Source organism: Pongo abelii, chromosome 7 (assembly GCF_028885655.2).
Source record: "Pongo abelii isolate AG06213 chromosome 7, NHGRI_mPonAbe1-v2.0_pri, whole genome shotgun sequence".
NCBI lineage: Eukaryota > Metazoa > Chordata > Mammalia > Primates > Hominidae > Pongo > Pongo abelii.
The window spans coordinates 63406372-63428892 of NC_071992.2; positions in this window are offsets into that span (position 1 = coordinate 63406372).

A 22521-nucleotide genomic window follows, 5' to 3' on the forward strand; every position below is an offset into this window, starting at 1 on the left:
ACCAGGGCTGCCACTTCCGGAGCACCCTGGGAGTCAAGACCAAAGATCACCAGCAGCCTCTGATTTGAACTTCAGATTGGAGCTGGAGGCTAAGCATTCTCAGCCTGCTCTAAAGCTGGACAGGCTTCCTGATGCCAGAGCTGGCTGCTGGACCTGAGGATGCACCACAGGAGGCTGAGCCTCATCCCACAGCGGGGAGATGGTGCCCAGGTGAAAGACACGTGTCCTCAGAGAAACCCCTCGGCCCATCACTCATCACAGAAGAGTCGGGGAAACAGCTCCTAATTTTCTCTTGAGCAGTGATAACGTGATTTCCCAGGTCAATCTTGATTTCAGAAATGTTAAAAATAAGTAGGCCTGGAAGACTTGTAATTTGAGAATAAGACTTGAAAACAAGTGAAAAGCAGTGAGAACAGATTTTGGTGCCTCCTAGACTTTTTTTTCATTGGCTGCGCACATTTAGCCTTGAAAGTAAGCAAGCTTATATAGCTGGTGTTCTTCAATCATTTCACATGAAAGTGTTAGGTATATTTTGTATAAAAATGCATGTGAAAGATATCGTGACAAAGGAAAACAAGCCTACTTGAGGATTCTTAAGAAAAGAAAAAGGGTTGTTACTGAGATGTCTGTGGTCTCGAAAAGTGACTATATCCTCTTGCCTGAGGCTGAGACAAGACACGTCGGGCGGTCCCACTGCATCCGCCTCACCCACCCTCTGGTGAACCAGACAGGGAAGTCCTCCTCCTGCAGTGGATGCACACAGACTCTCCTCACAGCTCAGAGAAAAGGCTGCTTCTGCCCACATGTGGCTTGGCAATCCAGGGCACCTGCCTGGGGAATAAAAAGTCATCCTGGGAGGTGCTTCCATGGTGGCTTCTGGCAGAATGACACCTTCTCAGGTGCAGGACTCCACATCCCCTTTCTGAGCCACTGGCTGAGTCGGGCGCTCTTGTATGAGTGAGGAATAGAAGCAAAGATGTTGCTAACACCCTGCTTTGAAAGATGCTTCCGATTTAGAGTGATCTCAGGTCTATCTGAGGCTCGAGGCACCCAAAGTCAAGAGGAGACAATGCCGCATGCTGAACCAGGGTCAGGCAGGTACATGCACGCATTGCAAGGCTGTGAGGGAATCCTTGAGGAAGATGAGAAGATGGAAGCTAGGGGTCAAAAGAGGATGCACCAATGTGAAGGGAAATGTTGACTGTGACCCACAGCATCAAGACAAACACATGAGCAGGCTGGAGAGGAGCCCCAGGTAAAGCTTATTCTGGGAAAAGAGAATATAAGGGGTGACTTTTACTAAAGATTCAGCTCTGAACAGAACCCGGATATCATAGGGTTGCTTGTCATGCATCTACATCTCCAACAAGACATGCTAGAAGTGATGGGAGCTTGTTACACTAAGACGTGTGACCTGGAGACTCTGAGTTCTAATTCTGTTCCCTTGAGGCCTGCAGACATGTCTTTGTCTTATCTCCTAATCTCCTTTCTCTTTAGGAAAAGACAGAACACCAGAGCCACTGTCAAAATGGTGAGGATGGGATCTTGTTTTGTGGATTCCACCATAATGCTAACATAGCCCAGACTGTTGCTTTCTGTCTCCGGTTCCATGATTTCTTAATGACAAACTTGTTAAAATATGGTTTTATTTCCAAAATTTAAATGCAGGTGAGACACAATACTTCTTAAATACTGTTTCTGGTATCTCTTCCTCCTCTTGTCCTTTTGCTTCCACTAATATCTAGGAATAGCAAAGCATAATTACATGAGAAGTCATGCTTGGCTTAACTGCATGTGGGAGAGGAGGAACTGGAAAAGAAAGAGAGCGTTCCACTAAGAGAGGACAAAACAACACACACAGAGAAAGACAGGGACAAGAGACAGGAACAGTGGAAACACCATTCTTCACATCTTCACACTTTTCAACACTGGCTTCCTCAGCCTATGAGATATCACACCATTTACAGAGAATAAAGGGAGGTCTAGAATTGCCGAGGTTTGCTAAAGTTCACACAGTTCGACAGTCATTGAATGCAAGACCCAGGCATGCAAGCTCCTGCTGTCAACAGGGGGAAAGGAGGAGTGGAATCAGATCAGATTCCGTCCTCTACCAGAGTGTATACAGTTGTAACAGGGAGGCCTGCTTCCACAGGGAGCCAACTTCACTCACACATCTCGCACATCTCAGCCATCCTCTCCCTTCTCTTGCCTTCTCTATTCTCCATCTGCAGCTCCTTTCCCGCAGCTGCTAGAGACACCATCACGTGCAAGTGCAAGCCTGGCTACTGAAGTACAGGAGTGGCCACTGTGCCTGGAGCAGCATGCCTCAGTGGGTGATATGGTCAGAATGGACATGGAGGCCACACTGCAGGAGGCCTTGGACATGACTGTAAGAGACTGGGTCTTGATTCTGCATGAATGAGGTGGCGCTGGAGAACTCTCTACAGAGAAGTGTGGTTATGTAACATTCTTTTTAATTTTTAAAATTTTTCTTTTGGATTAATTTCAGATTTACAGAAAAGTTACAACACAAAGTATGGAGAGTTACTATAAACCCTTCACCTGGCTTCCTCTAATGTGCATATTTTACATAAGCACAGTACATTTTTCAAAACTAAGAAATTAACGTTGGTTATGACTGACTCAACTACAATGTTATTGAGATTTCACTAGTTATTTCACTAGTGTCTCTTTTTTGTTCTCTTGTCTATTTGAAATATCACATTGTATTCAGTGCCATGTGTTTTCAGCAGGGTCACTGAAGCTGCTCTGTGGGTGGAGGGAGACATTTATGGGCTTTAGGAATAGACTTAACCAAAGACAATGTTGGTTTGGCCCAAAGTGGGAGCTTGGGCCAAGGATTCTGGATACATTTTGAAGATGAGACAGCAGCACTGGGGAGAGAGAGGAGTTAAGTGTGTGTGTGGCCTGAGCACCTAGCAGAATGGAGCTGCCATTTACAGAGATGGGGAAGACCAAGCGGAGCAGGTTTGTAAGGGGTGCCAGGCATTCAGGTTGGGGGTTGGGGGAGGTTTGGGACGCGCTGCCTGCTAAACATTGAGTCTGGCAGAAGCTGCACACAGATGGAGAGCCTTGGCCTTGGCTGAATCCAGCCTTTGCAGACCCATCCAGCCGATACTGACCCATGCATGCCATGTGCCATGGCCCTCCTTGGATTTACCACTCTTCATTTAATATGGCTTCACCAGCAAGTGACAGGAGTTGCTTACACAAACTGGCTTGACCAAGAAATGCCCTCACCTCACATAATGGGAACTGGAGAGACTGGACAGCATTCCCGGGTGCCCACAGGTCATTTCCTGTTGCCCAATCTGCTGCCTCAGTGTTGCTACCTGGCAGGTGGAGCTGGTCATTTTGCAGGGGCAGATGGCTTCTGGCAGCAGTCAAGGCACAGTCTTTTCTTCACTTCAGAGTGGGGTGGGAGGGAGAGGCGAGTCCCCATGGTGTCCTCTCCAGGCCGGCTCTCAGTCAGGATGAGTCTGACCCCTGGGCACACTTGGCCTTGCTGGGAGACATTTGGGTTGTCACAACTGATCATGGAAAACATTGTGGGATGCTGCTAAACATCCTCCCGTGCATCGGACAGCCTGACCACTAACCAGAGATGAGGTGCACCCACCTCTTGACAGGCTTTCCTGGTACTGTGAACACTTGGGTGTCAGTGGTCCCCAGACTGGCTGGGCTGAGCTTCCCAGGCCTGCTCTTTATTCTGCCCTAAGATTGGTCCCTGTACAAATGCTATGTCCATGTCCACTTCCAAGGCAGTGGAAAGATGCCCTCAGATCTATCAGAGAAAAAAAGTGTGTATCTGTGTTTTGAAGTTTCATGTTCCTTTTAGTTTCTACTCTGGAAAGTGCAAGAAAAAGAAGGTGATCTTCAGCTCTGAGGGTATCTGTGGAAGTCCCCACACTGATTCTTTCCTAGGGACCCAATCATAACCCTCCAGGCTTACTTTGGACTCAATCCTATTGTGAGTTCTCCTAAAGTAGGAAGCCAGCATTGTTTACCTTTGTGCCCTGGTGCCCAGGAATGTGTTTGGCATGTGATGGGCAGCTAGGCTGTTGAACTCACTTTCACTTCTGCAGTATGGTTTATGTGGCATGATGCCTGCAGTGTTTCATTTCTGGAGCAATACTGGAATCCAAGGCCTAGCCCATTGGTGGGCACAACATGGATACATGAGAGTGACTGCTGACTGTTAATGTCCAAATGCCATTGGATGGAAGCCCATATTGGCCTGAGTCACCTGAACAGCTCATCTGAGTCTCCACATCTGCAAAATATTCACATACATTTGGGACCATATGCCCTTGTTGGGTCATTTTAATCTTTGTTTTAACTTTCTCATTATTAACTTTATTTTCTGCTTCACTGCAGGCATAGCAGTCCTACCCCCATCCAAAATGAAGGAAACTGTTCTGGAAACGTTTTTACCTTGGTTTCTCCTAAAGCAAGTTGGATCTCTGTGATGCTATCTTGCATGCTGCTGAAGTCATTTTCCAGTGGTGTAATTTTCCTGTTAACTTAAAAAGAGAAGCTCAGCATTACATGTCCCTCTGGGCTTCAGACATCTGTTCCCTCCTCCCATGTCCAGAAATATTAGACAATTTCTCTCCAGCATCAAGAGAAACAAAGTGATGGGAACTTATTTCAATTTTGAGAGAATCTGAGTTTGTAGGACTAACACAATGATGAATACCAGTTTGGCAGTGGAAGGGTGTTAACATTTATTTCTTTTTTTATTTTTTAGGATTTTATGAATCTTTTGTCTCTCTTAAGAATTCTAACTACACTGCTTGATATCATACAATAATAATTTTTCTGTAAACTGAGAACAGAGATTCTGTTTAGTTAAAACTTCCAAATCAGTTGCAAATGTGGGTATAGTCTGAATCATAGTCAATGCAATTCAAAGACAGAAGAGAAGGATGTCAGAGGATACAGTGGGTGACAGGGAAGACTTCAGGAGACTTCAGGTGGATCTCCGTATTTCATGAACAAATCCCAGATTTCCAAGAAATAGGAAGACGATTGTTCCAAGATTTATGGATCTCTTCCTCCCCCACCTCTCTCTCCTTTTTTAAAATTATTATTATTATTATTATTATTATTATACTTTAAGTTTTAGGGTACATGTGCACAATGTGCAGGTTAGTTACATATGTATACATGTGCCATGCTGGTGTGCTGCACCCATTAACTCGCCATTTAGCATTAGGTATATCTCCTAATGCTATCCTTCTCCCCTCCCCCCACCCCACAACAGTCCCCAGAGTGTGATGTTCCCCTTCCTGTGTCCATGTGTTCTCATTGTTCAATTCCCATCTATGAGTGAGAACATGCGGTGTTTGGTTTTTTGTCCTTGCGATAGTTTACTGAGAATGATGATTTCCAATTTCATCCATGTCCCTACAAAGGACATGAACTCATCATTTTTTATAGCTGTATAGTATTCCATGGTGTATATGTGCCACATTTTCTTAATCCAGTCTATCATTGTTGGACATTTGGGTTGGTTCCAAGTCTTTGCTATTGTGAATAGTGCCACAATAAACATACATGTGCATGTGTCTCTATAGCGGCATGATTTATAGTCCTTTGAGTATATACCCAGTAATGGGATGGCTGGGTCAAATGGTATTTCTAGTTCTAGATCCCTGAGGAATCGCCACACTGACTTCCACAATGGTTGAACTAGTTTACAGTCCCATCAGCAATGTAAAAGTGTTCCTATTTCTCCACATCCTCTCCAGCACCTGTTGTTTCCTGACTTTTTAATGATTGCCATTCTAACTGGTGTGAGATGGTATCTCATTGTGGTTTTGATTTGCATTTCTCTGATGGCCAGTGATGATGAGCATTTTTTCATGTGTCTTTTGGCTGCATAAGTGTCTTCTTTTGAGAAGTGTCTGTTCATATCCTTCACCCACTTTTTGATGGGGTTGTTTGTTTTTTTCTTGTAAATTTGTTTGAGTTCATTGTAGATTCTGGATATTAACCCTTTGTCAGATGAGTAGGTTGCAAAAATGTTCTCCCATTTTGTAGGTTGCCTGTTCACTCTGATGGTAGTCTCTTTTGCTGTGCAGAAGCTCTTTAGTTTAATTAGATCCCATTTGTCAATTTTGGCTTTTGTTGCCATTGCTTTTGGTGTTTTAGACATGAAGTCCTTGCCCATGCCTATGTCCTGAAGGGTAATGCCTGGGTTTTTCTTCTAGGGTTTTTATGGTTTTAGGTCTAACATGTAAGTCTTTAATCCATCTTCAATTAATTTTTGTATAAGGTGTAAGGAAGGGATCCAGTTTCAGCTTTCTCCATATGGCTAGCCAGTTTTCCCAGCACCATTTATTAAATAGGGAATCCTTTCCCCATTGCTTGTTTTTGTCAGGTTTGTCAAAGATCAGATAGTTGTAGATATGCGGCGTCATTTCTGAGGGCTCTATTCTGTTCCATTGATCTGTATCTCTGTTTTGGTACCAGTACCATGCTCTTTTGGTTACCGTAGCCTTGTAGTATAGTTTGAAGTCAGGTAGTGTGATGCCTCCAGCTTTGTTCTTTTGGCTTAGGATTGACTTGGCGATGCGGGCTCTTTTTTGGTTCCATATGAACTTTAAAGTAGTTTTTTCCAATTCTGTGAAGAAAGTCATTGGTAGCTTGATGGGGATGGCATTGAATCTGTAAATTACCTTGGGCAGTATGGCCATTTTCACGATGTTGATTCTTCCTACCCATGAGCATGGAATGTTCTTCCATTTGTTTGTATCCTCTTTTATTTCCTTGAGCAGTGGTTTGTAGTTCTCCTTGAAGAGGTCCTTCACGTCCCTTGTAAGTTGGATTCCTAGGTATTTTATTCTATTTGAAGCAATTGTGAATGGGAGTTCACTCACGATTTGGCTCTCTGTTTGTGTGTTGTTGGTGTATAAGAATGCTTGTGATTTTTGTACATCGATTTTGTATCCTGAGACTTTGCTGAAGTTGCTCATCAGCTTAAGGAGATTTTGGGCTGAGACAATGGGGTTTTCTAGGTATGCAATCATGTTGTCTGCGAACAGGGACAATTTGACTTCCTCTTTTCCTAATTGAATACCCATTATTTCCTTCTCCTGCCTAATTGCCCTGGCCGGAACTTCCAACACTATGTTGAATAGGAGTGGTGAGAGAGGGCATCCCTGTCTTGTGCCAGTTTTCAAAGGGAATGCTTCCAGTTTTTGCCCATTCAGTATGATATTGGCTGTGGGTTTGTCATAGATAGCTCTTATTATTTTGAGATATGTCCCATCAATATCTAATTTATTGAGAGTTTTTAGCATGAAGCGTTGTTGAATTTTGTCAAAGGCCTTTTCTGCATCTATTGAGATAATCATGTGGTTTTTGTCTTTGGTTCTGTTTATATGCTGGATTACATTTATTGATTTGCGTATATTGAACCAGCCTTGCATCCCAGGGATGAAGCACTTGATCATGGTGGATAAACTTTTTGATGTGCTGCTGGATTTGGTTTGCCAGTATTTTATTGAGGATTTTTGCATCAATGTTCATCAAGGATATTGGTCTAAAATTCTCTTTTTTGGTTGTGTCTCTGCCAGGCTTTGGTATCAGGATGATGCTGGCCTCATAAAATGAGTTAGGGAGGATTCCCTCTTTTTCTATTGATTGGAGTAGTTTCAGAAGGAATGGTACCAGTTCCTCCTTGTACCTCTGGTAGAATTCGGCTGTGAATCCATCTGGTCCTGGACTCTTTTTGGTTGGTAAGCTATTGATTATTGCCACAATTTCAGCTCCTGTTATTGGTCTATTCAGAGATTCAACTTCTTCCTGGTTTAGTCTTGGGAGAGTGTATATGTCGAGGAATTTATCCATTTCTTCTAGATTTTCTAGTTTATTTGCGTAGAGGTGTTTGTAGTATTCTCTGATGGTAGTCTGTATTTCTGTGGGATTGGTGGTGATATCCCTTTTATCATTTTTTATTGCATCTATTTGATTCTTCTCTCTTTTCTTCTTTATTAGTCTTGCTAGCGGTCTATCAATTTTGTTGATCCTTTCAAAAAACCAGCTCCTGGATTCATTAATTTTTTGAAGGGTTTTTTTTTGTCTCCATTTCCTTCAGTTCTGCTCTGATTTTAGTTATTTATTGCCTTCTGCTAGCTTTTGAATGTGTTTGCTCTTGCTTTTCTAGTTCTTTTAATTGTGATGTTAGGGTGTCAATTTTGGATCTTTCCTGCTTTCTCTTGTGGGCATTTAGTGCTATAAATTTCCCTCTACACACTGCTTTGAATGTGTCCCAGAGATTCTAGTATGTTGTGTCTTTGTTCTTGTTGGTTTGAAAAAGAGTTGAGGTGACTTAATATTTTTATTTGTTAGCTTACAGTTGTAAAGAAGTTGAACAGCATTTGTCACAGGTGGCAGGGACTGTACAGGAAGGGAGGGTATGCAGAAGTACCGTGATCATGGACAGCAGCACCAAGCTCCAGAGGAAAAGAAACAGGCAGAACTGCTTAAAATCCCTAGAAGGAAAAAAATCATGCGTATCTCAAGGTACAAAGGAGAAGCATTGTCATTAGCTCATTCTGCAACAAAATTCACTTCTTGTATGATTCCATTTCCATTGCTCCATTTTTGTTCAAAGTTGAAGAAATCTGGTGTCCCTAAACACGAAATGGAGTAGGCTTGCAACTCTGTGGATCTTATGATAATGACACTGGTCCTTCTCCTTCCTTTGACTGTGAAGAACACTGACACATTATTAGGATTTTGTTGGTACCTGTGAGCCTGACGGGACAGCAAAGACATAGGGAAGGAGTTCCTGACACACACGTGCTCACCGGAAATTCTTTAAAAGGGGCTTTGATTTAAACATTGGAATTGCGATTTAAAGTGCAATAACACAGGAATATTTTTCTAAGAGACTCAGTTAAGTGCATGCTAAATTAATTGGATAAAATATAAAATTCTGAGTGCAGATATTTATTTAAAATTCCCATTGCTAAAAGTTTTGGGGTGATATTGGGAAGACACAGTGAAACATGGTGTAATTTCTCTCAGTAAAGGAATTTGGGTTCCAACCAAAGGAGACAGGACTGCATGCAGGCAGTGATTAGACACTGGGAGGAGAGGCAGCACTCAGTGTGGTCGGAGGCGAAGTGGAGGCAGGCTTAGGGCTGCAAATGGGACTGCTGGTCTTATAGAGCAAGCTGCTTACTTTCTAGTTCAGCTGTCTAAAAACCTGTCCTGGGCCTGGAAGCAGGGTGCATCTGGAGTAAAGGCTGCTTTAGAGTTTAGCTCCCACAGCAAGGTGGCATCATTTTAGATCTTGACACAGGTAGCTCCTGGGGCTGCTTTTAAGTTCCCTTCCGATGTGTTGTCCTTTTTGGGACAGGCGAATAGAGCAATCAGAATTGCTGCAAATGAAGACATTGCCCCTGAGTTGAATGAGAGATCTATTCAATTCAATCACTGTCATTTACCTTAATAATGAAGACACTAAGTTATGACAAATGTCTCCATTACCTACATCTATGGGAAATTAATTGATAGAGCTTGGTACAATAAACAGAAAATTGATGAGAAAAAATTGGGGAGAAAATTTAACAGCCGGGCCCAAAACTGAAGAAATATCTCCCACAGACTGTGGTTCTGTTCTGTGCAAATATTGTAGACTTTTACATATTTTGGTTGATAAAATATGCTGAATGAGACACCCTCACATTTGGGTAAACCAACTACATTATACAAATAAAGTTTTGGAAGTATCTTTGTGCACTGTGACTAATAATAGGAAAAGAAAAATGGGGGTTGAAAGGAAATACTCTTATTTACCTTGCGAGTTATTTTGGTGCTTGAAATATTTCCTCGATATTCTTCATAAGATGTTAGAAAATCTCTATGTCCAATTTAATTATATCTTGGTCTTCTTTTTTGGTTCTTATGAGGATCTGGGTTTGGAGACCAAAGCACTCCAGGAAGGCAAGCGTGTGAATGCTTGTGAGCTCACTGTCTTCTTGTTATCTATTCCCCAACCTGTTTTATTAACCATCAGATTACAGAAATGGGAAAGCCAAAAAGTCTCCAAGGGGACTCCACTTCCAGTTCCAGTTCTTACTCATTCTTTGTAGAATAGGCCTTTGCAGCCTCTCTCCTGACCAGCATCCTCACCTGGTGCTCAGAACCTCATGTTGTCCAAAGTAGGACCCTTGACAACGTTTCAAAGACCCGAGTGACTCTGGCTGTTTCTCTGAAAAGCAATACATAGAAGGCTTCCAGAAAATGACCTTTAATAACTTGGCATAAACTCAACTCAAATAGGGACCTCTCTACCTCTTCACCAGGCTCAATACTGTTTGGGAACCTTAGCTAGTTCTCATTCAAAAAAGGAGATTGCTGAGAACAGTCCCATTCAGCTGAGCACTTAAACCCTGCCGTCCAGAGCCGTCCACCAAAAGGCAAAATGACTGCTCCTCCCTCAACTTCTTCCTTTAGGATATTGTGTATTTTTCTATCCTTGGTTCTTTCTGGAATAACCCTGACAAGGTGTTCAACTATAAATTTCATTTCGGTATTATAGACTGAAACTGTTTTTATTTTAACTGAAAACTTTAGTGAAATAATTACAGATTTTAGCCATTCTGATAGGTGACACATCACTATGATTTTCATTTTCATTTCCCTGAGAGCTAATGAGGCTACATCTTTTTAGATATGCTTTTTTTAACTACCTATAAATCTGCTTTAGGGATATGTGTGTTCATGTCTTTTACCCATTGTCTAACTGGATTGTTTGACTTTTTACCATTGAGTTTTAAGAATTTGTTACATATTCTAGATAATTTTTCTTTGTTGGCTATGTGCAAATATTTTCTCCCAGTCTGTAGCTTACCATTTTATTCCTTTCACAAGGATTTCTATAAACAAAAGCTTTAAATTTTGATGTGGTCCTACTTATCAAATTTTTTTGTTATGGATTATGTTGACTTTCTACCTAGTAGTTTATCAGTTGCTAAGTGAGGTTTTGAAGTCTCCAACTAGAATTGTGGATTTATTAATTTCTCCTGTCAGCTCCACAGCTTTTGCTTTACAAGTCTTAAAGTTTTTATTTTGTGTTTGTCCATATTTATAATTGTTAAGTCTTCCTGATGAATTGATCCTTTCATCCTTATGAATGTCTCTCTTTGCCTCTAGTTTTCTTTGCTCTGAAATCTACTTTATTAGATATTAATATAGTAACTCCTGATTTTTAAAAGTTAATGTTTACATGGCACATATCTTTCCATCCTTTGCTTTTAACCTACGTATATTATTGGATTATATTTTCTTTTAAGTAGTATATAATTGGGACTTGTATTTGTATCTACTCTGATAATCTTTGTCTTTTAATTGGTATATTAGATCATTTATATTTAAGGTAATTATTTATTTGTTGGTAGTTAAATTCATCATTCCATTTTTTATTTTCTCTTTATTTCTGCTTGTTTCTTTTCCCCTGCTTATTTTGTATTGCCTTCCTGTGAGCTAAATTTTTTCCAGGAGTCTATCTTGATTTGTTTATACTGCTTGTTTATAAAACTGCATCTCTGGTTTTAATATTGGTTTCTGTGGTGGTTACTATATACACATGTGACTTATAACAGTTTACTGGTGTCAGCATCTTACTATTCCAAGTGAAGTGTGGAAACTTCACTTTCGTATTAGACCCTTTACCATCCCCACTTTTACATACCACTGCTTCGAATATCAGATGCTGCTATACGTTTTGTTCTAGTCATAATTTATGATTTATAAAACTCACAAGAAAAAGGATATCTCATGTTATGTACCCATATTTTTTATCTTTCCATTGTTCCTTCTTCCTTTCTCATTCTCCAAGATTGTTTCTGTCGTCATTTCCTCTGTGTTTGAATAGCTTCCTTTAGCCATTCATTAAGGCTAGGTCTAGTAACAACAAATTTTTGTTTTATCTATCTGAGAATGCTTTTATTTTCCTTTAATTCCTAAAAGATCGTTTTCTCATGTATAGAATTAGAATTTAACAACTCTTTTCTTGACCAGAAAAATACTGTCACCTCCTATTGACTGTCATGGTTTCAAAGAGAAATCTGCTGTCATTTTACTTCGTGTTCTCCTACAGGAATGTGTCATTTTTCTCTAGCTTCTTCCAAGATTTGATTTTTGATTTTAGTTTCCAAAAGTTTAATTATGATGTGTTTTGGTATGCATTTCATTGGGTTTATACTGTTTGGGACTTGTTCAGCTTCTTGGATATGTAGGTTTGTGTCTTTCACCCATTTGTGAAGTTTTCAGCTATTATTTATTCATATACTCTTTCAGCTACAGTTTTCTTATTCTCTTTCTGATAATCTGGTAATATAAAGTGTCAGATTTTTCTTATTGTCACTCAGATATGAAAGACTGTATTCTTTTATTTGGTCTTTTGTTCAAATTGGGTGAATTCTTTGTTATTTCCTTAAGTTCATTGATTATGTACTCTATGATTCCTACTCTGTTGTTTAAGCTGTCTAGCAACTTTTAATTTTTTATTGTATTTTTCACTTTATAATTTCCATCTGATTATTTTTATAGCTTCTGTTTCTTTGCTGAGATCTCATATATTTTCATTTGTTTCAAGAGGATGTGTAGGTGACTATTGAAGCATTTTTATAATGCTGCTTTTAAACCTTGTTGGACAATTTCAACATTGGATTAATATCACTGCTGACATCAGTTTACTGGCTTTTTTAATTCAGTTTGTGAATCTCCTAGTTGTTGGTATGACAGGTGATTTTCAGTTGTATGCTGAGCCCTATTTAAATCTTATATTTTAGCAGGAAGTCACCCAGTTCAGGTTCAGTATACAAGTCTTGGATATTTTTGTGGACTGTGGTTCCAATGGCAGCTTAATTTTTAGAGTCTTTGTTGTGTTGTTTGGTCTGCTTGGTTTTTCTGGTTCCCTGGGGGCTCCCATTCATGGCTGCTGGTGTGGCCTGGGAAATGGGAAAGGCTTCCCCAAGCCAGCCGCCAGGAGGCTGTTGGTGGGAGAAGGATGTGGTGGGATCCGTGTGCCTGTGTCCTGGGCTGCCCAAGTGTCTCTGGTCAGGGCAGGAGAATCCCAGGCCTTTGCAACAGAGTCTCTCTGAGCAGCTGCTTGCTATGGCAGGCCCCTTTTCTGGTTCCACCTCTCACTCCTGTGTGTCTTAGCAGGGAAAGGGCATCTCGGGCTTAGTGGTTAGTAGACCCCTGGGTATGGATTTCTAGTGGGGCTCTGATGTGCCCCTGCTAGTGGCTCCCCTGGTGCTGTTGGAGGAACTCTGCTCCATCTAGAGGATGAGCCATCTGAGGACCATTTGAGGAGCTGCTGGTACTGGGTTGGGGTAGAAACCATGACTGGTGGCCTTCCCTGCTGGGTGGGGACTGAGACCTGGCACTGTGCTACTCCTCTTGGGTCTTGGACACACTTGCTTTCCCCTCCTCCTAGGGTCCTCCTGGAGTCACCTCAAGTGCCATGCTGGGTTCACAGTTGTTCTTGGTGGCAGGAGCAAGGAGAATGGGTCTATTCATTATTTGGCATCCAGAAGTCTGAAAAGCTACATTAATACTTTAATGTCTACATTCGACACACACCTAGAGGAAATTCTACATCTTTCCAAAGCTCTTCAATCTGTCTGTCACTTGTATCTCTAGTTTGCTGCCTCTTTTCACTTGTGTCACTTCTCCTGAGTCCACAGTAACAGCTGCAAACATGAACTCCGACTGTTCAGATGGTGCCCTCGGTCTGTCCTCCTCACTGCCTCACACTACCCTGGGACCTTCCCATACTTTCTGCTGAAAACATCGCACGTGGCCTATGCCATGGGGGTGCCTTTCACCTATTTTCAACTCTATACCCAGCTGCTTGAAATTCCCCCAAATGTTGTTTAATCTGTTTTTCTCTACCAGTAGGTGGTTCATTCTTTACCTTTTTGCCCTGGCTAATTGTGATTCACCCTTACAAACTGAGCTTGGCGTAACCTCTCCAAAGCAGACTTCCCAAATCCCTCCATGTTGGTAAGGTGCCATTTTGGGGGCCTTTCCTAGTGCCTTACCTACTTTTCTGTTTCCAAGCTCTGTTGACATGATCATTTCCCATGGAGCAGACTCTGTATTGATCACCCCCATTGTTGCAATTGCACACACTCTTATAATTGCCTGTTTACACTCTCACTTCCTTAGACTGCAGACCTTCTGAGGGCAGAAATTATGATGTATCTATCTTTCTATCCCCAGAACCTCTCAAATGTTAGATACTCATTGTTGGCTGAATGGCTAAATGGATGAATATCATCTCATATTTATTTATTTATTTATTCTTCCTTTTCTGATTTCTAATTCTGAATAAAGAATTTAAGACAACAGGGAAATGTAATTACACTTTGTAAACCAATTTTTCTTCAGGAACTTAATTCAGGGTATATATTTCCTGAATATTTATGCCCATTTACACACAACAAACAATGTTTACACAGATCAAATAGAAAATCTGGATTTGAAGGGGGAAGCTTCGTGGGACAATGCATTCTAAGGAAAAATGGAATCTGTGAAGAGCAAATCCACGCCTCTGAGGTGACCAGTGGCATGAGTAAACTCTGTTTACTCAGCAACACTGGCTGAACATCTTGGCACAGTGGAGTTTAGAGAGAAAACACATTTTGTTCAATGATATTTTTAATGACTAAGTTAACTTTAAACAAGTTTTACAGTCACATAGTCCAAATATACATAAAATTAGGTTAGTTTTCCACTACTTCATGTAAATTATGCTCACTGATATAAGAAGCTAGTTCTTATTAAAGACACAGCTAAGCAACACAATAAAATAAATTTAGTTCCTCCCATTCAAAAATACGTTTAAATGATGAAGCTGAGTGATCTTTCTTTTTCTCTAAAAAGTCAAGGAACAATGGTTTGCATTTCCTCTGTCATTCCATTTATCTAAGAAAATATTCTGGAAAATCACCAGAGCACTTCTATAGCCTTCATGTGAATACAATTAAGAGCTTGATTGGTAAATTTTGGAAAAGGATACTGAGAAAAAAATCTGAGATCGAATCGATCTCTTTTAGAAGTTCATCATCATCAGCTTTCATGGGCCTTTAAATTCTCCTTGACCTCCTGAGGTTGCACGCCAGAGGGAAGTGCGATTTGAGTAGGCTGGGGGCCCTACCCACACTGCAGTAAGAACACGAGCTCTGGAGCCTGCAGGCCCAGTTCAGAGCCAGGTTCTGTGGCTGCACACAAGGCGGCTCTGCCCACCTGCGGCCTCGTCCCGCACACCCTCTAATCTACAAGTTGAGGGTCACACAACTCAACTCTTTGGTGTCCCCTAACCGTGAGCAGGAGAGCTCACCTCGCCTTCCCGGCACAGCCTTGGACTCAGCGTCCTCCCTCCTCTGTGGTCCTCTCTCCTCTGTGTTCCCCCCTCCTCTGTGTTCCACAGCATGACTGGAGCTTTCCCAGAGCGCCTGTCTCTCCAGCAGGTCATCGTCAGCTTCCTGGGGTGTGGTGGGGTGGGATGGGGCGCTTTTCTCATGAGCTACCTATGTGGGTACCTCAGCCACACCCCCAAACCCCAGGAAGGACAGGGCAGCCCCCACCCCCAACCCCGTGTGCATTCGGCCGGCGGGTCCCTCTGGATGTTCCGGCTCTGTCTTGGAATGGGACGAGGCCTCACTCCCAGGGCCAGGATGTGCATGTGCGTCTGAAACAGGGCTTGGAAAGAAGCCGCACTGCAGGGCACAATAACCATGTGTAGTGCTTCCTGGCTGAAATCTGCACTCAACGAGAGGTCGCTCTTAGAGATATTAGGCTGCTGCTTTGATATCAGGCGTGCACGCGCTCACACACATACACACACACACACACAATTTCTAGAAGCAGGCTTGACCGGCATGCATGTGCATAGATGCGGGTGGCCCCTCATCAGGAGGGATGAGGAGGGGAGCCGTGGGCTCGCGGGAGAGCAGCGAGGGACACTGGCGCACAGAGCAGAGGGGAGCAGTGAGCAGGCGGCACCCCCGGGCAGGGTAAAAGGGCACGAGGAAAAGCGAAGGTGCGAGGGGAGGACCGACTGGCGGCAAGTGTCCGGGAGGGGCAGGCAAAGGCTAACCTCGAAGTGCCTTTACGCTTAGGTAGAATTTCCATGCCTGCCTCGCGCTCCACCCTGCTGCGTGAACATTTTCCTGGCCTGCTAAGGAGGGAAAGCGGCTTTAAAAGGCATTAACTGTAGCCCTCACACATGGGCATTAACATGTAGCCGGTGACACACTTCACTGAGAAGGACGCAGGGGGCCCCAGGCGTGGCGTCTGCAGGCTTTTGAGGGGACGTCCTTGGACAGAGCTAACACTTTGTCTCTGGAGCAAAGTGGGATGGGATGCGGGGCTCTGGGCTGTGTGATTCTCGCAGGGGGAATGGGAAGCTGCTCTGCGGCCCCCTTGAGCATCCTGCCCCTGGAACTGGCTCTGCCAAAGTGTGCTGTGCGCTGAACGCTGCACAGGCTGCACACACGGCCTCCAGCCCTGCCTTGAGCGCTCACTGTGCTTTCTTTTCAGAGCCAAGAATGTGACACATAAAATGAAACAGTTTTTAAAATAGGCATTTAAAAACCTTATATGCTTTGTACCTGGTTCCACAGTCAAAGGTGGCTATGCCATTTTGGTTTTAACCCGGGTCTGGCCAAGCCTGGGATTTGAAGGTTACAGCGGTCAACCCCATCTAATGCAATCCTGAGAGGATGGCAAAGTTAGGCCAGGGAGCTCTCCGTTCGTTCAAGGAGAGCAGTGCTCAAATAAGAGGCACACAGCTGTCGGTTAACTGGTGGGATTATCCCCAAGGAAAGAAGGTTTTCTGGAGAGGAATTGGGGTATAGAGAGCAAAGGTAGTGGTCTCAGATGTTCTCCTAACTTGCTCCATGGCTTTGGTAGTTCTTGGAAGTTTTCTGGGCCTCTATTTCCTCCTTTGCAAGCGTGAGTGAGTCAGACGACAGGCACCATCAGATGCGTGCTGTACTGGAAAGGTGGCTTGCAGGTGAGTAACACGGGAAGTTACTTGTGTTTGTGTGTGCAGGCACAAAAACAATCAGTATTTGGAGAGGTGTCCTCACGGCCTCAGGAAGGCCCCCACCCGTTGTGTGTGGGATTCACACAGCCAGAATTTGCTCCTGGTTGAGAAAAGCCCATGCTTTGAATGAGTTTGTTTACCAGACAAGAAGGACAGCCTTCTTTCCTGCGGCTGTTGGCTTGGCCAATTATCTCTCATGAAATGAAAAAGTATTATGTTTATTTCTGCAGAAATGACGTTCTTCTACTTCTTGTCCTCCCCATATGGCCCTTTAGTATATTTCTTTTTAAAGGTATGAACAATTAAGCCCAGAATTACTAAAACTTTTATCACCTTTGTTCTTTGGAACTGTTGAAAATTCTGCTGAAAGATTATAATTCTATCCTAGTTCTTAAAAAAATGCTTTATTGGCATAATATATAAGGAAATTGCTTATCTTTTTTCTACTCTTTTTTCCCCATGATATTTTCTTTTAGATGTAAATGATTAATTTAAAAGCCACTGAGTTTTATGTATTCTCCAAAGTGTAATGGACAGTGACTTTTCCCTAGTCCTTTGAGCATAGGAGTTATCATGAAACCTCTGACATTATCTTGTCATCAAACAAGAAATGAGCAATAGTATTCAAGCCACTGTAGGTTCAAAACTTTAGAAAATTTGAGATTCAAAGTGGAGAAAGGGTGGTTATTTACAGAATAGTTACTTCCTGCAGAGGGTTCTCCATGCTGATGGTTTTATACTGAGTGCAAAATGGTATGGAATATGTTATGTACTTTAGGCAGACATGCAAAAAAGGTGAGAGAGGCCTTGATTCAAATCATTGAGCACTCATTGAGTACCTATTGCTTGCTAGGTGTGTCAGTTTGCTATGGGGACGCCAAAGATAAAGTATCCTCTTTTCAGGGATGGTTCACTTCTTCTTTAGGGTATCATACCTCAGATGACAATAACAGAAGACTGTAATCAGACACTGGAGTGGAAATTCATCCATGCATTCAGAATTTATTGAGCATCTACTTTGTAGCAGACATTAAGCTAGCCAAACACAATTCCATATTGTTACATTGTGTGTATTTTAATATTCAGGGAGGTTTTGATTAGTTGGAAACACAACCTTGGCAAACCTCAGAGTGTTAATTGATGCGAAAAACAATAATTGTATGACCTTATCTATCTCCTTGAAAATATTTAATAGTATCACCTCCTCTTGTGGTCTCTGTGTGTCCGCAGCCCTGCAACCCAGGCAGCTCTGGGGATGCTGGTCCTCACTCCTCAGCCTGCAATGCACCATCCATTCATCTCTTGTATAATAACACTGAGGGGAAGCACGATGGCAAATGTTTGTGAAACAGGGTGAAGTTGAGACTACGCTGAGAAAGACAGATGTGTGGGGGGAATGGTGGTGACACTGAGAGATGCCATTTCTGGTTAAGTAGCTATTTGATGAGAGGGAATAACAGACTGTCCAGCAGTGGGGTGGAGAGCAGAGAGTAAACATCCACAGCCTGGTGAGAGAAGTGCCAAGTATTTGAAGGGTGTGAAAGGGATGCATGTTTACACTGATCACTTACGAAGGACACTATTCACCCCGGTGCACCCAGACACTGTTCCCACAGTGCAGCAAGGGTACCAATGAAGCTACAGCCACTCTATCTAATCTAATAGACTCTTCTTCCAAGCTTCCACAGACCCTCAATGACTCTACACTGTGGGGATGTATCAGTCAGGATATTCGAAACTTTGGTCTAAGAGCAAACCACATGAAAAGCTGAATGGCTTAAAACAACAGGGTTTATTTGTTATAAAGAGTGCAGGTCCAGGGTGGATCAACAAGGGGTCTGGTCATCACTTCACATGGCAAGAGAGGTTCCTTATTTAGGATATGAGGTGAGCCGTGGGAGAAAGAACTTTCCAACTCTGACCTCCAATTTTATGCTGAGATATAAACTGTGGATTGTGGCTTGAACATTAGTTATCCTAGAAATCATTTGTAAATGAAATATTCCAACTTGAAAATTATCCTCAACCCCACATCGAAGATAGCACAGAGGTAGGTTGATTATTGTCAACTTCCACTGAATCCTATAGAGTAGGGTGACCTTGTGGGGTGGGGAAAATATTTATTTTGCTAATCTTGAAAATACTTTACATTGGACTATATAATAGATGTGTATGTCTGCCTCATATGAATTATTTCAATCTTCCTGTTAACATTTTCACTGGGTATTCCATAGATATGTGAATACTTAGAGACTGTAAACAAACTTGAGCTTTGTGGGACTCATTATTTCTTCCTTTCTGCAGTTGGACGCATTTTTACAAAAGAAATTTAAGACTACAAGGAACAGGTGATCCCTTCCTAGCAATCCTGAAATTATGCTGCTCCAGGAAATGTAGAACTCCACTAATTACAGAGGAATTCTGCATTGCATGTGGTATTTTTCATAGTTTTGGATTTAGAGGGAATTCCTAACAATTTGCAAACCTATCGATTAATTGCATACTGCTGTTCGGGAAATAAATCCTTACAGAAACACTGCTCATGGTAGTACTATAGCAGAGACCAAGCATAATGCTCATACGGTAAGGCTGTTTTCCTTTAACTTTATTGCTATTAGTCAAGGTGTCCAGTGGTCCAGTTCTCAAATCCTCTCTTGCCTTGGCAGTTCCTTTGAAAACATCAGTGGGGAGAAGTTCACCCCTGTGCAAATGATCCAGTCCGCCAGTCACTTCCTCCTTGCATTGCACTCTTCAAAGTGATTAACCTTGTAAGCTGCAACATGAAAAATCCTGAACGCAACCGCCAGGCATGTTTGCAGATCATGGCACCAGTCCTAATATATACTTTTAAATAATGCCCTGCCACAGGGCTCTTAGAATGGAATGGAGCCAAGTAATTCTTAATTCGTATAATTTAAACACAGCAGCATGAATGACTAACCACAAAGGGGGAGGGAGAAAGACAGCAGAAGTATTAAGAAAATAATCCAAGCTGAGTGAGAAAATCAAATGAGATTCCACTTCTTGTGTGATTGAAATTATCAGTCTTTGAGAGGCTGAGTCTCTCGATACCTCTGTTTAATGAAGATTTGGAGGGCTCTGGGGCCACATGGACAGACAAGGCTCCTTAGAGCTCAGGGAAGAATGCACCTAAAATACACTTAGTGGAGAACAACTGAGCTAGAGGCACAGGAGGGCTAGAAATCCCTAGACATCCCTCCTCCATTGCCTGCCGTCTCCCTCAGTGCCCCCCAATGTCATACTAGTCTCTGAAAAACAACAACAACAACAACAACAAACACACTCAAATCTGCCCATATCTATCCCTTTAATAAAATTCCCGTATGGTCCCTCAAGCTCTCCAGCATAACAAATGCTAGGCACAAGACCCGACCTGCCTGTCTTCTCCATTGCTTCTCCCAGCAGCATCCATGCAGAGCTGGGAGAAGACAGAGCCAGCCCTCCTGGACTGTGTCCCGCTGCTCCTTTGCGCCAACACCTCGGTCACTTTCCTCTGTCACTGTCAGACTCAACTCAACACTCATCCTCTTAACTCAACCTCAGCAGTGGCTCCTCTGCAGATCTCCTGCTTCTTCTTCAGGCAAGGCTAAGACTTTCCCCTTCTGCGTTCCCCAAAGGACTTGCATGTGCCACCCTGCTAGCCACTATGATGGTGTCATGGTGTCATCACACTGGCCAGAGCCTTTTCCCACCAAGCCAAGGTGGACAGCAACTCTGCTCATCAGCAGAGCACTTAAACACTGAAGAAAGGGCACATACCTGTCATCCTTACATATTGCCATTACTGGCTACTCTAAACCAGATTGCATAGGTCTTTAAACTTCAAACCTGTGACCCTAAGGATTATCTACCTGAATACCATTTTTTTTTTTTTTGAGATGGAGTCTCACTCTGTTGCCCAGGTTGGAGTGAAATGGTCCATTCTGGGTTCACTGCAGCCTCTGCCTCCCAGGTTCAAGTGATTCTCATGCCTCAGCCTCCCAAGTAGCTGGGATTAGAGGCGCACACTACCACGCCCGGCTAATTTTTGTATTTTTAATAGAGACAGGTTTCACCATGTTGGCCAGGCTGGTCTTGAACTCCTGACCTCAAGTAATTCCCCTGCCTCAGCCTCCCAAAGTGCTGGGATTACAAGCATGACCACAATGCCCTGCCTATCTACCTAAATAGTTTCAACATTAGTTTTTTCATGTGGTAAAAGTGAAATGGGCATCACCAAATAAGACTGTACATGTGGGAGTTCTTTGGAAATCTTAAACTTGGTAAATATTCTTGTTCTTAACCTTTTAAGTCAAAAGTCCAACACGGAGTAGACACATCCTTTGAGAGGTGAGTGAATGGACACCGGAGCCCCTGGCACTGGAGCTGCACCTCAGGGGCATGCCCGTGTCTGCCTGCTTATGGAGCTGCTGAATAAGGAAGTCCCCCTAAAGGTTTAGCTGTCTGTGCCCAAAGCTGCACCCTTCTTGCCTTTACAGCTGGAGAAGGGGGAAGAGGAAAACATGACTAATGCAATAAATACTAACATTCTCCCTGTGATTCCTTCATAATGTCTTTCCTTGATGAAAAAGAAATACTCCATTTCCATTTATTGCTGTTATCCCATCTTCCCGGGTAAGATGGGTGCTCCCATCCCTCGTGCAGCTGGGTTTCAGCGTGCTTCTGTCGTTTCTGTCAGCCACGTCTCTTTGATGGGGCCTTCCTCTGGCTCTCGGCATCTGTGAGGTCCCGTGTTCAGGCCCTCATGGCACCTCTGAGAGAGACAGCCTTTCCACTTTCCGCCTTTCTGTAGCGGATATGGTGGGTTGGTGTTAATGGACAGATCTGAATGGAGCCCTTCCATTTCCTTCTATCACTGATCTTGTCCTCCACACTGACAGACTCCACCGCCAGACATGCAGAGGGTGGCGGATTTTTAAAGGCTGCTCAGTGTGGAGACACCAGAACACGACTCTGTGGGTAAAAGGACCATGTCTGTTTTCTCTCTATTTATATTTCCAGTGTCTGCTGAATAAACTATCAATAAATATTTACTAAAATGAAATGAATCTTTGTAAAAACATAGCTTTTACACAGAAGTTGTTTTAGGAGGCTCCCCGGACCACCTGCCTGTGGGATTGCACACTGGATGTGGAGTCAGCTCTTGCTTGTGCGGTGCTCTTATATCAGCCCAAACATTTCGAGAGTGGCATTAAAATGGAATCAGCGATTCAGTGATCATTAGGTGTTTCAGCAAATCTAAACATCCATTCCTTTTCACCTATTAAAGGAAGAGTGAAGACCAGCTTTAAGACGTGTTTTGTCCTAGGAGAATAGAATGGCCTCAATGGAGATGTGAGACTATGAGTGCAGCTGAAATTGGCAGGGGCAGGGGCAGGGGCAGGGTCAGGGGCAGGGTC